This window comes from Haemaphysalis longicornis, unplaced genomic scaffold, assembly GCF_048455015.1.
Source record: "Haemaphysalis longicornis isolate Haplotype H1 unplaced genomic scaffold, Haemaphysalis longicornis Haplotype H1 scaffold_8, whole genome shotgun sequence".
In the NCBI taxonomy this organism is placed as follows: domain Eukaryota; kingdom Metazoa; phylum Arthropoda; class Arachnida; order Ixodida; family Ixodidae; genus Haemaphysalis; species Haemaphysalis longicornis.
This window is the reverse complement of record NW_027526445.1, coordinates 51,019,523-51,035,698: the sequence shown is the minus strand read 5'-3', so window position 1 is coordinate 51,035,698 and position 16,176 is coordinate 51,019,523. Positions and strand designations below refer to the sequence as shown.

The 16,176-nt window shown below is 48.6% G+C and overlaps 1 protein-coding gene across 5 annotated transcripts in view; it reads left to right on the top strand.

The window, feature by feature from the left end:
- Positions 1 to 16,176, top strand: part of Cph (BCL11 transcription factor chronophage) — a 516,875-nt gene that overhangs the window by 121,159 nt on the left and 379,540 nt on the right. The gene's annotated exons all lie outside the window — the stretch shown is intronic.

Below are 16,176 nucleotides of genomic sequence, written 5' to 3'. Positions count from 1 at the left end.
ATATGACAAACAGTTTCGAAAATCCGACGTTAGATCGGTTACAGTCAGGGTGGTTGGTGCGTATTTCAGCTAACAGAAAAGAAAACTTTCGAGGCTCCCCAGTGCAAATTCTCAGATATTGAAGAAGCTCTTTTTGTCCAAACGCCCATCTCCGTACATGCACCTATTGTTTTTGTCTGTGGCTATGGCCCGCACCTTATGGCCCATACGCCCATAAGGACAGATGAACAGATTCCCAGGGGGATTTACGTCGAAATGCTTACGGTTTGTGCACTCCCTCGTGAAATTCTTGTGGTATGAAACTGTTCCCGTTGTGCTATCTACAACGCCGGGTCCGCAATGATACCGTTGCAATCTTCGGCTCCGCAAGGTATGGCCCCGGGCAGTGAGTCTCTATCTTCATCGAACTGCCCCTGTCAAGTGTATACGTCAACCCTACAAAGCCACAGTAGGCGAAAAAAAAAGTGTTTGTACGTGTGCATTAACAGGTATGGAACTTAAAAAACACAATACTGGGGTGGTCTGTCCTCTCACCCGGTGTGTACCGTGGCGAAAACGAAAGTGTCGATGGCTGCGAAGCCTGCGCCGTTTTTTTAGGGTTGTAAAATCTCTGAGTGTACAAGTATGTGCATGCTTGCCGGTGGGCTTGGTCTGCTTCTTATTACAAGCATGCCGGGAGTTATAACGGCGGTGAAAGTATACGCAAGACGATGCTCCGTTGCAACCGGGGACACGTTCTCGTTACGGTAATGAAGCAAGTCTCTGGGGACAACGGCTTTACCGAACCACCGATGAAACTTGAGACTGTACCACCCTTGGCATGTATACTGTACCAAGAGCAGATGCGATGACAGTAACACTGAAAAAAAAAAAAAGAATGCCATTCTGTAGCGCAACATAATTAGCGCAAAATGTCTCGTTCTACTTCTTTGCTCTTTTTTAACATTGGTCACATAATCACCAATATTGTAAAGAGTTTTTCACACAACCGGACCTTCCGACATGCGCACGGGCACGGCGCACCACGAAATCGCACAATCACCGAGGTGTACCGCAGGGTGCTATTCTTTCTGCTACTATTTTTAATCTTGCTGTGCCAAGCATTGGCTAACAAAACTTGCAATTACTATGCATTAAAATCGCTATATATTCGGACGATGTTAGCACTTGGCTTGACACTCGCAAAACGGATCCACTGCAACAAGTCGCTTTTCTTTAATGAGGAGCTGGACGCATACATGACCGTGTTTTGTTCGATTGGTTGTTCAAGTGCAACGCGGGTGCGTGGGTGATGATGATGATGATGACGGTGACGGCGGCGGCGACGACGACGACGACGACGATGATGCTGACGATGACGACGACGACGATTAGAGGCAAGGATATACATGCTCTGTGCGCTTCCACGCTTATGCGAAGGCATGTCTGCAACCAGGAGGTCTCCATCTGCCCCTCTCGCCCTCCTCCCCTCCACACGCCAGCGTTGTCGCACCTGGTTGAGAGTCTTCAGGAAGCGGTGACCATGTATGCGTCACGGGATTTATGGGTGGCATTCGAATGAATTCTGCGACTTAAACTATTCCAGGCATAGTATGCATGTACAGGTGCCGTCAAAAGCAATTTGAATACGGTCTCGTCAATTTGCAGAAATTTCTTCCTCCGGAAACTGCCAGGCTGCATTAATGCGCGTTTAAAGGAGCCCTCCCTAATAGAAAAAACTTCCTGTAAACGGGTAATGGCTGTCATAAAGCCAGTAAGACAAACACTTTGTCATATTCACAAATCCTTGTTCCTATTGCTCATGACGACACCTGTACACGCTTGCGAGCAAAGTTTTCTATTGGAGGGGGAAGTAGAGGGGGGGGAGGGGGGCGGGCTCGCAATTTTTTGTAGCGTCAACGCGTAACGCCAAGACGTCGCCGACCTTCACCCACAACTTTTCTGCTCCAAGAGAACTGAATGCCGTGAAACGTCGCGGTTCAAAGTGTCGCCAGATTACGTGTAGTTTAGCATAAAATGTACACCCTTTGCCCACATTTTCGAGACCGATCCTGAGCCTTCTCGTTCACAACGAATTCAAAAAATAAGCTTTACCTTTAAATGTGACGAATATATATATATATATATATATATATATATATATATATATATATATATATATATATATATATATATATATATATATATATATATATATATAGAAAGAAAGAAATGCCGGCAGTCTACAACGCCAAAGAAGGCATCGGGGAATGGTTAGACGATTTTTTACCGTTAGTGACGTTAAATTATTTTATTTTATTATTAATTACGTGAGAAAGAAAGACAGAAAAAACACGCGCCCAGAGTGGGGACCGAACCCACGCCTTTCGATTAGATCTCGAATTGGTAAGGCATTCGAGATCTAATCGAAAGGCGTGGGTTCGGTCCCCACTCTGGGCGCGTGTTTTTCTTTCTTTCTTTCTCACGTAATTAATAATAAAATAAAATAATTTAACGTCACTAACGGTAAAAAATCGTCTAACCATTCCCCTATGCCTTCTTTGGCGTTGTAGACTGCCGGCATTTCTTTCTGTATTTCCTAACGAGCCCCTCATTTCCAAACCCTATATATATATATATATATATATATATATATATATATATATATATATATATATATATATATATATATATATATATATATATATATATATATATATATATATATATATATATATATATATATATACTTTTTTTGCAGTGAGAACGAAAGGTGTTTTCTATAACTTTCTGGCATGAAATGTTTCGGACTTGCTCGGGACGCAAGCATGTACATTGAATTTTGTCGGCCTGCGCGTTTCCGGCTTGGCCTAGAAAATTTTGACTAAGACTGTACGTGGCGCGCATGTTCGTTCAACTTTCCACTGCTTCTAGGCTGCGTAAACCAGTTGCAGGGCCTTATTTTTCGTTGTAAACGCACTTAATGCCTATCCCTCACGAGTTCCATCGAGCCCAAGGGGTAACCGGGACTCCCTTTTTTGTCCTGCCGCTGGGCAGACCACTTTACGCTATTTCTGTACTTTTCCCCTTCTTTTCCCGTTTTCCTCTTTTTCCTCATTGTTCCCGTTTCCGCCATGTAGGATAGCATACTCGGCCGTAGCCTGGTTAACATTCCTGCCTTTCCTTTACCTTTTCTCTCTCCAAACGAATGAAAACCAAGGAAAGACCAAACTTGGGCACTCACAGAGGGAAGTTTCTGGCCATAGTTTTTTTAATGATCGTTTTTACTATTCACTTGTGCCGCGAAGATATGAGCGCGATCCCAAAGAATCAAAGCGCCGTGGAGCCCCGCGTTCACGACGAAATCCAAATTAGCCGGTTTTGGTAATTCCCAACGGACAGGCGCGGCTCATGATTCCTCTGGTTGCCATAAGCTAGGGAAATTATTGATAATATAATCCGTCTCTTGGGACCCCCTCCGTCCGCGGGTCTCCCCTTCTCGAAAAACGATAAAAAATAATTTCTCCAGCGAATGAAACCCTGCTAAAAAAATCAAAGTCGATGAATTCGCTCGAGAGATGAGCATAAAAAAGAAAGCGATTCAGATAAGGCTTCCCTCGGCCGGAGCTTGGCTAAGCGGACTCGAAGTGCGTAAAAAAAAGCACCTTACGTAACACAACAGCTTTCGCAGGTGAACGACGAGGCTGCAGTGGGGACGACAACACAAAACGTATTGTCCACCCCTGACCAGGGAGCGAGGAGATTTTGAGCGGGGATAAAAAAAAAGAGAGCGAAAGAGAAAAGATGGAGCGTATGCAGGTATAAAGAGTCCGGTATTGAAAAGACGTCGCTTGTAATAGAGGACCGCTGTAGGAGGGGGGGGGGGGGGGGGGGAGGAAGAGGGGGGGGGGGGGGGGGGGGCTTCCCTCTTTTTTATTACACAGAGGCGTCTTTGGCCATCTGAATACTTTCATGCGAGTGAAGAGTCTTTCTCGTACTTCCCTCTGTATCTCCTTCTTTCATTTTTTTTTTTGTTCGTGCACGCCTTGCTGGGGGTTCAGTCGACGGCACAGCAGGTATACGCGATCCTGCCGGTCCCAGCACCCGATGCCTACTTGGCAACGGCCAATCTGAACGCTTGTGTTGATAATTTTCTCGTCCAGTTATTTTATTTTGACTTAGAGCTGATAGTTTTTTTTCTTTCTAAGAGCACACGCTGGGACTCATTTGCTGTTTGAATATATTTGCTGTTATATTTTTCTCCTCCCTGATTAGCTGGCATTCGGTCTTGGGATGTTCGACTTGTTCTCTGCCGTGGTTGCGCTACCTCCCCGACATTTTCTTTTTATATTCTCGAGACCTTTGTTTTGAAACGCGCGCATTTCTGCTTTGTTCCCCCCCCCCCCCCTTTTTTTTAACGCTACTAAAAAAAGGAGATAAAAAAATGGTCGCGGGTTCGGAGAGTGATGCACGGAAACTGGGGTGGACAAAACTTTCATCGGGTCCCAGACGGGGTTCCATACTTCGCTAATACGGACACGCAGGTATATTATGCGTTCGCGACAGATTCCTCGAAACTGGGCGACATTATGACTAGAGCGGCCTGTGAATTGTTCCCCTCCCTACAGCACGGAGAATAGGCACAAGTTCATCCTCAAAGCGCCCCCATTGTATTGCGGGACAGCATGGCGAACGCTTTCCGGTGATGCCTGAAGTTCCGAGTATTCGCAGCCGGCCTCTGCGCCCGATATACACTGGATTCTGAGCTATCCCCTTGGCAGGTGCGCGGAGGTGGTAATGACTAGTAGGTCTTTGTAGCCTGCAACAGCGGGGGTATAGCTCTCGTGAAAGCGGTCTGCTTTTTAGGGAGTCGCATAGGGCATTGTACGTATGCGCGCAGTCAACTTGCAGCGTCGCATTTGCGTCTTCACTTGCATCGAGACGAAACTAAGGGTTTTGGTTTTCCTTTTTCGCCCAGTCTTTATTTTGCCTTGTGTTGCATTCGATTTTGCATCGCGATATGTTTTAGTTTTTTGTTCGCTTGTTTAGTGGCGGATGGAAGGAACGAGTGGAGGGGGTTGGGTTACACGTTTTGAATGCATGCACAGGGGGTGGGGGAAGGGGAGGGTGGGGGATTCAGTATTTGACGTTTTAGTCATAAAATATATCGCCATCGCAGCGTCAGGTCGTTAAAAATTACGTGACGGAAAGCTGGAAAAAAGTACGTGGGAAAAGGGGTCGTCTTTGCAACTTCTTTGTGCTTCCTTGGAGCAAAAGCCACGTCCGAAACTTAGCCTAGCAACGGTTACGGGTTGGGCTAACGACATTAAAATGACAGGCCGTGCAAGCACGTTCTGCTTGACTTGTCTCCTCATGTCGGGGCCCACAAACAGTAGTGCAGCTCAACGAATTCATACTTGCGGAACGCGAGTTCACTCCGGGGATATCGATGATATCGGTATCCGGTGATATCGAAGTGAATATAGACGGAAGCAAAAAAGAAAGCGATAAGTCAGGTGACACAGCCGGCTTCATACATTAGTGTTTACTTTAGGGGCTAGTGCAATACAGTAAGTTCAATGGTTTCTCAGAGGACCACGCGTCCACCGATGGAGATCGGGAGGACGTCCAGGGCAACGTTATGTGGCTTACGTGTGGCAAGCTCGGGCTTGTCGGAGGCCTGCGGGATGGACCAATGTCGCTTCCGCAACATAAGCAGAGAGACAGGAGATGCTGCACGGCCGGAAGGCGTCAGTGCTGCAACCAGTCGGATTCTTTCTTCACGTCTTCACGGAGGATTAAGTCGCTAGGAAGGGCTGGCAGTCCGGACGGGGGAAGTGCAGGCGGGAAGCGCCGAAGATAATCTTTTTTGGGGATAAGAGGGTTTCGCAAGCAGAGATATGGTAGTGGGTAAAATGCTTGCTCATAATGAGCAGCCAAGACGGCGCCACCAACGTGAGCGGACGGGCTCCGGTGCCGGTTCCGCAGGACGCGAGATGGACAAGGAAACGGTTTCGGTATCCGGTGCCGCCTCGCCCGTTACAACCACTGTGCTCGCTGTTGTCTACGCGCCGGGAAATATCGGATAGCCATGACTGGAGTCGGTGTCTATCATGAGCCAGGCGGCGCCGCAACGGAAAGCGTTGGGGCCAACGGAAGGAAATGAAGGCTCCGCAATATATGCGGCTGGCCGGCTGATGGTCGGCATCGTATACGGCAGACAGGCGTGGTGTGGAGGATTGCATCGTCCACTCCATCGCGGTCATGTGGTTGAAGCCCGTGTCTTGTCACTTAACGCAGCGTCAGACGGGCGCTAGCATAATCACTCGCTGTGACTCCAGGAACCTTCCACTGAGCTGTTCAAGAGTGCGACTCGGAGAGGTCGAGTGTATTCCGCTTTCATGGGTCACTCGGCTTGCTCGGGAAAATGTCCCACAGGAAGTCGAACGGAACACGCGTTTTGCGGTTCATCCGCTCGAGTTCCTCCACTCCGCGTACGCGCATGTGAGCGTGAGAAATGGTGCCCGAGTGTCGTTCCCCGGAAGGAAAACTCTTGGTGCTTTATGAAAAAAGGACGCGTTCTACGAAAGCGACGGAGTGAACGCGCATCGATATTGATGAGGGCCTCCTGCCGACCCTCGTCTGTACTACCACCTTGCCAGCTTCCACTCACTTCCTTCGCTTTCTCCCGCGGCTAACAGTGCTTTGCGGAACTGTGGTGGCTGCAACGACTGCAACAACGGTTTCTCTCTCTCTATCGCTCGCCTTTTCCACTCGGCTGCCTTACTCTCCTCTCTCGGCTGGCTATCGAAGTAGCGGCCCACTGTCGGATATTCATAATCCGCCAGCTTTCTCGCGACGTCGTCCGCATAGGAACCTAACCGAAAGTTCGGCGAAGGTCAGACAATACGCCAACCCCCGGTATGCTCTCAGCGTACAAACTGCACAATACCACCGGCCTCTTCCGCAACTCCCGCCCTTTTTTTGCGTCTATAGCTTCTGCGAAAACCGCTATGATGTGGAACCTGACATGACGTGGGCCTCCCTTTTTCGGGGGTTTACATCGGCGAAGCTGTGAAATCTTCCGTCGTTCCGTTGGGCCAGCGCCTTCGTCCTTTGCCGCAGTTTCTGTTCTTTTTTTTTTTTTTTATGTCTCCGAACAGGAACAACGTATGCACGCAATTGTGGTACAGCCAAAGTCCTCCATCTCTTACCGTCCACTTTTCCCTCGGACAAGTCGAGAGAGAAAAAGAAAGAAGCCAAGTCATCGACGGGTGGACACCTGCCCCCGTATACAGACTCTTCGATCTTCCTCCTGCAGCTTCGGTGAGGGAAAAAAGCGGGGAGAGAGAGATCGTTTTCTCCCCAGCTATCCCACGTAACGTTTACGTGAGAACGTCCATAGCTCCGCATGGGACGGAGGACCCCTCACCGGCAGTATCCGCACCGACGGAATCTATCGCTAGGAGGATGAGAAAAGAGAAAAAAATATCCCCGTGGGGTGGCTCATAGTCCGATTTTTTTTTCTTCTTCTCTTTTTACCTTCAGTGGGGAACGGATGGGATAAGCGTACCTGGGGGTTTCTTTCGTTTCCATGTTTTCTCTTTTGAGGTTAGGTACGTAAGCCAGCCTTTTTTTTTATCTTTTTCTGCTGTTTTTCTGAAGAAATGTCTCGGGGATAGCAGAAGAGAGACGGGGGGGATCGGTTTATTCTCTGCCAACGCTCGAATGCCGATACGTTAGAGACGTGGTTGTTGCCGAAATTCCTGTATGCAGGTTATTGTGCTGGGACGCTGGAGCTCGAACCGTGGTTTTCTTTTCTCTTTTTTTTTTTTTTTTTTTTGAGCGTGGCCTTTGCGCGGGGGGACCTTGCGTCGAGGGGAGAAGCCTCAACAAAACGGTACCGATTCCGATGCCGCCGGTGCAAACGGAAAAACCTGCGGCCGCCACCGGCCCAAGGTGTCCGAGGGGCGTTGTAAAAACGAACGGTAAACCGTGGGAACCGCTAGGTCGTCGGGAACGAGGCGGCAGGAAGAGCTTAAAGAAACGGTGACCAGGGCTGAGCGCGCCCCTCCCCGCTGTTCCTCTCCCTCTTTGTTATTTTCTTCGAAAGTTTTAAGTTTAGTTCGGAGACCTGCACGTTCGTCCCTCTCATCGCTTGCGACTCATTTCTTTCTCTCTGTTTTTTTTTTCTTTTGCTCGTTCTCCCAAGACAAAGTAGTGGCGTGGAGTTTGATTCTCTCTCGCTTCCTCTCTCATATCTGCCAAAATTACAAAATTTTCGTTACGACGGTTTTGAAGAATGTTTTCGTTTTAGTTTTCCTTTGCGATGCTGTCAAACTAATCTTGCAGATAACAACTGAGCGCACGAAATACCTATTAAGCAAGAAACGATGATAGTAGCCATACCGTATATCCGGCGGTGCCCGGATGCATCATTTCGCAATGGTCATAACGGGCATTGCGTGATTAGTTACTTGGGATACTTAGTTTGTTCACCGGGTAACCATGGAATTGTACAAAATTAAAAAATCGTGTCTTCTGTTAATACACGGACTTTTTGTTATATATTGCTTGTGCGGACGTGTGCGTGTGCGTTCGCGTGTGCGTGCGTGCGTGCGTGCGTGCGTGCGTGCGTGCGTGCGTGAGTGAGTGAGTGAGTGAGTGAGTGAGTGAGTGAGTGAGTGAGTGAGTGAGTGAGTGAGTGAGTGAGTGAGTGAGTGAGTGAGTGAGTGAGTGAGTGAGTGAGTGAGTGAGTGAGTGAGTTTAAAAGTAAACGCACGAACATTACGCATGGAAGGGTTCGAAGCCCTTGGGCAGTGTTCGGTACGCACACAAACATCGAGGACACGGCCACTTCAACACTGAACCATAGCGGGCACCACGTCCGTCACTCGCAGATCGGAACTGTTGGGCATAGGTTCATGGCGCTGATGGAATGGCAAACGAGGGACTCAGCAAGGATGTCTGTCGGCATTCGAGATCGTTTTATCCCCTCCCTCCTCTCTCGTCATATCTGTGAACGGCGCGACCATTGTCCGCTCCCGCCGCTCGTCCCTCACTGCCTCACCTGAAGGGGACAACAGTACGCAGACGCACTCCTTAATTCAGATTGTGTATACGCTCGGGTTCGTTATCTTGGCCAGCTTCGTGCCTTCTGGTTTGCTCGACGTAGAAATAGAACGAAGTAATAAAAAATGGACGCCATTCCACCCTGCGAAAGTGGATGTCGAGCGAAGATGTTGCAAACCACTACACATGCTTGATAGGCGACGGTATGAAAGGTTCCTCGTTGTCTGGGCGGGCTTGTCGCTTGGGCTCGGTTTTTCTGGGCAAATCCTGGGCCCCGACCATGCGCGCGGCGTCTTGGACGTGAACTGCTGGTTCCTGCTTAGCCTGACGCATGCGATAGCCCTCGAATGACGTCACCCCCCCCCCCCCCCCCCCCCATTTCTAGAGCAGCTGCAAACCTAATTTTTACAAGAATACATTGTTAACCGGTGCCTTATCATCCATCATGTGGTTTCGATGCTTATTTTGGGTGTTTTTTTTTGTGTACACGAACACTGAGCTCTCTGCTGCACGCCTGATCAGACTGACGCATGCTCTCGGCATCCTTGGCGAGAACTGCTGAATCCTGCCTGGGTTTATTGGTTACGACACGAAATTTCCGGACCAACGATAGACTGACAGCTTCGCTGTAAAAGCAGCCATTGTACATTATTTAACTTTACTTTCCTCGCCTCTAATAGATTGCGTGTACAGAAAAAAGTTATGGTACTGCCATGCACAACAGCTGTGTATTTCGACATTGGCTGAAGTTATTACTTCTTTGAAGTGCTTGGTGGATGTACGATCTGTGGATCGCAGTTTCTGGGGTTGAATTATTTATTAGTCGTTTTTGCAGGCAATGCACAAACCCTCTTTACGGGTACGTACCACTCTATGATCCTATACTCACACTGGAACGTGCAAAACCGAGACAGCAGCGTCAACTTTTCCGTGGGCACCGTACTTTGACAGCTGTCGCTGTAAAATAACAACACAAGAGTTCCGAGGCTTCTTTGAAGGTACCTGGCAGCTTAGAATTCTCGATAATTCTTTAAATGTGGAAACAGTGTGCAACAACAGCCTGCGAACCTCCTGCACGTCGGATATTCGTCGTCGGGAATATGGACTTAGACGGAGCGCGACTTCCGGTCGTCGCTCCTGTTTCCGGAACCCAACCACCGGTGCGGCACCGTTCAATACGGAAGTCCCCTGTTCTGCGTCGCAGTGTCGTTTTACGTAAAAGGCATTTTTCCTTCACCTCCTTTGTCTACATCGTCGGCAGCTGAGTTTTCTTTTTGCTTTCCTTTTTATACTTATGTGCGCAAACTTGCCCTCATGATGCCATTTAAGATTATGAAGGTTTTTATGCTATTCTTCCTTCTGTTTTCTTTCTTTGAGCGGGAAGTATGATGTTGAGCGTTCACTGTTAAAATTCTCACGAGGCATGCGGAAGTCCGTTTGCCTAATGTTTTTTTGGTGGTGTCTCTTTTTTTTATTTCCTGGCGTTACGTTTCGCCCACTGCATGGACCCCGCTCGACCGACCGATCCGCGCAGCCACACGGATTTCTTCACGGCCAAACCCCCGGACATCTGTTGCGTCGTGAGCGAGGAAACCTTAGTCATGCTTCCTGCTCCCGTTTGCCCCGTCCCTGCTGCTTGATCTCCTTCTCCCCTCTTGGTAATATATATATATATATATATATATATTACCAACATACATGCATATACACCTTCGCGCGTACAAGTCACTCCTTTTTTATTCTACGGCTTCATAATTTTGTAACAAGCGTGTGGAGACTGCAAGTATGAATGAATGAATGAATGAAAGCTTTGACAACCATATCAATTCATTTAGCCTCGGAGCGCGTTTAGCGAGCGCAGTTGAAGCATCCGTCTGATGTTCCACTTTCCGGACATAAAATAGCGTCATGAAATATTCGCCCGCGTCGGAACGTAGTGCCAATCACTCGTCGTGTAATCTTCTTACATAGAAACACCGCGATTGTAAGCGAATCCTTTTAGTGTGTGTAAATACCGCTTATTCATACGGCGCTTGTTCGCCCCAAGAGATTGTTGCTAGTCGCGCGCCTATACTCACAGCCTTGCAAGGCCGGCCACGTGCCGCCCGGTAGCCTGCCTTGGTGTTGCAGTGCTCAGAGCATCTGGAGATCGGGGCTGGCATAAATAATAACGCCACCTTCAAAAACCACGCTTTCGGTACGGGCGCGCGTCCGGCGCCCATAGCGCCATCTGTTATGGTACGTTCGAAGCGATCGTAGCGCGCTCGCGTATACGTCGTCGGTCAGACCTAGCCAACTGTAACTAAACACAGCCCGGCGATTATACACACAACGAAAACAGAGCAGCGTCAGCGACGATAGGAAGCGTGCGTCGATAAACAGAGGGTTCCGTCAAAAGCAAAGAAACGAAAACTACTGGTATACGTGTCTCTGGGCGCTTACGGTGTGTAGTTTAGAAAGGCCGGGCCGGACACCCTTCGTATGGCGCAAGGTCCGTCCGCGTAGCATGCTTGAATGACCACTGGTTACGTAACTTCAGTTTAGCTGCTTGCTTGTGTCTGTAGTTGTTTTGCGTCGTTTGCGTTTTTTCGAACGGCGGTGTCAGTGACGCAAGCCCGGCTCGTGATTCGACACACGCGAATGGCCCCCTCCTTCCCTCGAACAATTCATTTTGGAGTGCTATTGTTTTGTTTGCTGTTGTTTTCCTCGGTAATTGGGTCTCCAGCTAATAGGCTCACGACTTGAGCGGACAGGAAGTGAAATAGGGCGCGTGGTTGCACACCGGAGGGGGAGTTTTGGGGCGCGAGGGGGCGCTGGTAGTGTGCGCGCTTACGGCCACTCAAACATCTGCTCACGTGGCTGGTCACGACTGCGTCGGCGCAAATTGTTTTCCTGGTGAAAGACGGTGTCAAACAAGGATTGAGGAGAATGAAATAGAGGGAGGTACGGAGGGAAATAGTCCAGATATTAATTGTCAGAAGATAGATGAAACAATGGCGACTCCCTATTTACGTTCCGGAAACTCTTCTGTGACGTCACAGAATCTCCTTTGCGTGATTGGCGGCCGCGATTGGCTTCTAAGACACGTGACTGGACGATTGTAGTGGTGCCTCTTGTTCCATTTGATTCAATCAGTTGAGTGCTAATAACATGCAGTTAACACACTGAAAATTACGTTTTTAGTGTCTGCCCTTATGACGTCACTCCAGCCCATAACACGTCACTGTGGAGCGAAATTTTAAACTCTCGCAATTCTTCTTGCGTATGAGAAGAACTTCTTGCTGGGCTAGTTGGTGAATAGTTGCCATGATTTAAAGTGCAGCAAATAAACACGGACGAATAATACGGAGTAGACAAGACAGGCGCTTTTCTTTAAAAGAAGGATTGTACACATGCACAGATGATAACAATAATAGATATGCTTACAGCGCGTTTTTTAGAAAGCCGATTTCGCTATTGTACAATGCCATCGAGGTATCACCTACACAGTCACTAGCTCTCTTCCTGGTTTAATACGCTTCGGCTAACTCCCTCACCGCCCTGTTCGTGCTTTTGTTTAGTATTTTTATCTCATTGAGCCGTGGCTCGCACCCGCAGGCACGATAGTGGGCAGGCAAAGGTGCTGTCTTATCGACAATTAGCGCCTGTCTTGTCTACTCTTCATTCTTTGTCCGTGTTTAATTCTTGCGCTTCAATTCTTGCGCTTCTTCGGTTAAAAAACGTCTTTTGTGGCTGAGATGGAGCTGGGTGCCGTACTGAAGCCTTGGTCTTTCAAACATTAACGAAGTTGTTTTTTGTCTTCAAGGCACTTTTAAATACACCGCCAAAAGCATTCCGTACTTCTCCGCAACGGTACGTCTTACAAATAAGGCGCTGTCTTCGGTTCGAAAAACTCCAATTTGAGTTTGATTCGTCCCGGCGTCGCTTCGGCGCCGTCTGCGTACAAGTTTCTCCCTGCACTCTATTTCGGTTGTATTCCTCCGCAATGCCGACAGTGACTTGTGCCGCGTGTTTTCAGTCCACTGCAGTCCATATTCACGCGTCCCTGTCTGGATAGATACTTTTTGAGCGAGTACGGGAGCAGTCCGGACAGCCGTCACGGGATGCGAGGAAGCGGCGGAGACGGGGACAGCGCGCTGCTATTTCGTCCGGCGGCAGAGGCTGCTCTCGCGGCGTGAAGGAGCCGTGTGGCGTTTGAGACGAGTGAAGGGAAAATTGCAAACCTGTCTTGGGGGCCGCCTCAAGACAGGCGGCGAGCGGCGGCGTTCTTTCGCTAGGAACTCTCGCCCCCTCTTTAACGCCCCCTTATCACTGTGCTTCACTCGTACCCGAGCTTAGCCTGGCAGTGTGAGCGCAGTTCGTTTCCGTCTTCGACTTGCGCAAACTCTGGGCGGTTTTGGTTTCCCCGCTTGTTGTGGCGTTGCAGCATTGCGTGTGGTATAAAGCTTCGCTTTGACTGACATAACAATGTTGACGCTGATGTCGAAACTCGCCAAGCTCCATAAATCAGTCAGCGCCATACCCACCACGGTAGCTCAGTGGCTCGGGCTCTGCGCTGCTGAGACCAAGGTTGATGCTTCGATCCCGGCTGCGGTGACCGGTTTTCACATGGTGGCGAAGGGCGAAAACGCCCGTGTTCCGAGATTTTGGTGCACGTTAAAGGTCGCCAGGGGGTCGAAACTATCCCGGAGCCCTCCACGACGGTGCGCCTGATAGGCACAGCGTAGCCACGGCGCGTTAAACGCCAAAAATTATAATATAAATTTATCATGCGCTCCAGGATCACGCTTTTGTCTATATTGCCTGTCATCGTTATGATTCTGAAACAAAAGAAACTTGTGACGAATCTTTTTTCGGCCTTGTATATTTGTGTAATGTTGCTTCTTGTACATCCTGTGCTGTTTCTTGCGTTCTAGCAACTAAGGTAGAATTATTAAATTGATGACTTGTAGGCGCAAAATGTGCGTGCGTGCCTGCGTGCATGCGGCGTCCTACAGGACCACTGACATTGTCATTGTTATTCTTCCCGGGAAAGGGTTTTCCGGTAGCTTTATTGACGAGGCGGACGTGTCACCGAAGAATTTTAGCTCAATCTGCCATACACCAACAACGCACGCATATTACTCGTTCCGCGCGGTACAAATTTCCGGAGTAAGATATCACACGCTCATAAATGTGCTTTAGAGGTGTAGCTTGCTGGGCCAGCTGGTCCATGCTGAATCTCGGGAAAACAAGTGAATAATAAGACGTATACACTAAGCAAACCAAAAAAAAAAAGAGAAGACAACCAATTATTCAAATATATGTCAGTTGGTAGTCTAGCGTGTGTGTAATGTCTTTTCTTTGCTTCGTGTCTATTCGTCGTACGTTTCGCTGGTCTTCCCGAGCTTCCAAATGCTTCAATCAGTTGGTGTCACGGCGTGTTATGCGCCTGATTTTAAACGTGCAGGTGACTTCGCTGTTGCCGCCGAGTTGTACAAACCACCTTAAGTAGCGCGTCGATATCATTGCAGGGAAAATGCCTTCGTGTACCGCTTAAAACCGCGATTTGAGCTATGAGAAATGCAGGCATCCGATTTGCTTTGGTGAGCCCCGAAGAATTCTGAGAGTAGTAATTTCTAAATTCTTGAGCGAAACACGGAAGCGAAAAAAGAAGCAGGATATATCAAAAGTGGAACGCGGGGAACACGACGACGCGCCCGCCTGCAACGCCAGAGAAGACATTTCGCGCCGCAAGAACTTGGCATCTCTCTCTCTCTCTCTCTCTCTCTCTCTCTCTCTCTCTCTCTCTCTCTCTCTCTCTCTCTCTCTCTCTCTCTCTCTCTCTCTCTCTCTCTCTCTCTAAATATATATATATATATATCTATATATATATCCTTTTTTGTTTGTTTGCCTCTTCATTTCTGAGGTTGATACTTGTTCGGCGCGAAGCCATCGCCCATCGCGATGAAGTAAGCGGCGGAAAGAGCGCCTTCGGCTTTCTCACCGTGTTTGTGCGCTACTGACTCAGCATTTTTTTTCCTCCCTTCGGAGAGGTGGAGGGTTGGAAAGTACGGCGCAAACATCGGTGCCCGTCAAACAAGTTGTAAGGACAATAACACCTATGTAGGGCGCACACACGATAGCGAATTAAGTCACGCGTATTGTTGAGATTTTTACTAATATAGGCGGTATCTTTCCTTCCTTCACGCTTTTGTCCTTAGGCCATGGCGGCATCCTTATGAAATAAATTCATTCACTCATTCATTCACTCTCCTTATGAAATAAATTCGTTCACTCATTCACGCTTAGGATAGCTATTTACTGGATATGTACTGAATCGAGACGGTGACTAATATTAATAAAATCGATAATTGCAATGAAGCGTTGTTTTATTGTAACGAAGGTCAGGCGCAATTAAGTTGCGGCGTTTTGGTTTTGGTGTTCCTTTATTATACACCGAGACAAAACGCTAGTGCAGAACCATTCGTAATGAGAAGGTTGTGTGTCCATGCGCCTCCCCGCCACATTTTTTAAACACGAAAGTGTTTTATTCCCGGATACAAGAGGATTTCGCTGACGTCATATCCGTCACGGAAGTAACGCCAGTTCGACGAAGCAAGCCGCCTGCAAAGGGTGCACCCCTGCACACAGGGTCTTCTTGCGGGGAAGCAACCTTTTTGATGCGACTGCATCTCATGCACTCGCCTTGTCCCTCCATACGGCGTTGTTGTTGTCCGTCCACACCCCTCCCCCATTCTCCTCGCCGCGCGAGCTGCGCTCTCCGCCGCTCACCCCCCTCTCCTCTCCGATTGCGAACACTCTCTCACGAGGGGCATTGGATTGGATTCGATTGGGTTGGCTTAGCTTGGCTTGGCTTGGCTTGGCTTGGCTTGGATTGGATTGGATTTGGATTGGATTGGATTAAAGTAGATTGTGTTGGATTGTGTTGCGTCGTAGTAGCGCCACGTTGCGTCATAGCCGCGGTCGTTCCAGCACCGGCCAAAGAAATAAAGAATACATCATACGCGTTCCTCACACGTTTCACGCAATTAGAGAATCAACCCAACTGAAACACCAAGTGAACCCCCAAGATGCGTCGCATCGCCACAGGGTTCCCCTCGCGGGAAGGTGGAGTAATTTCTT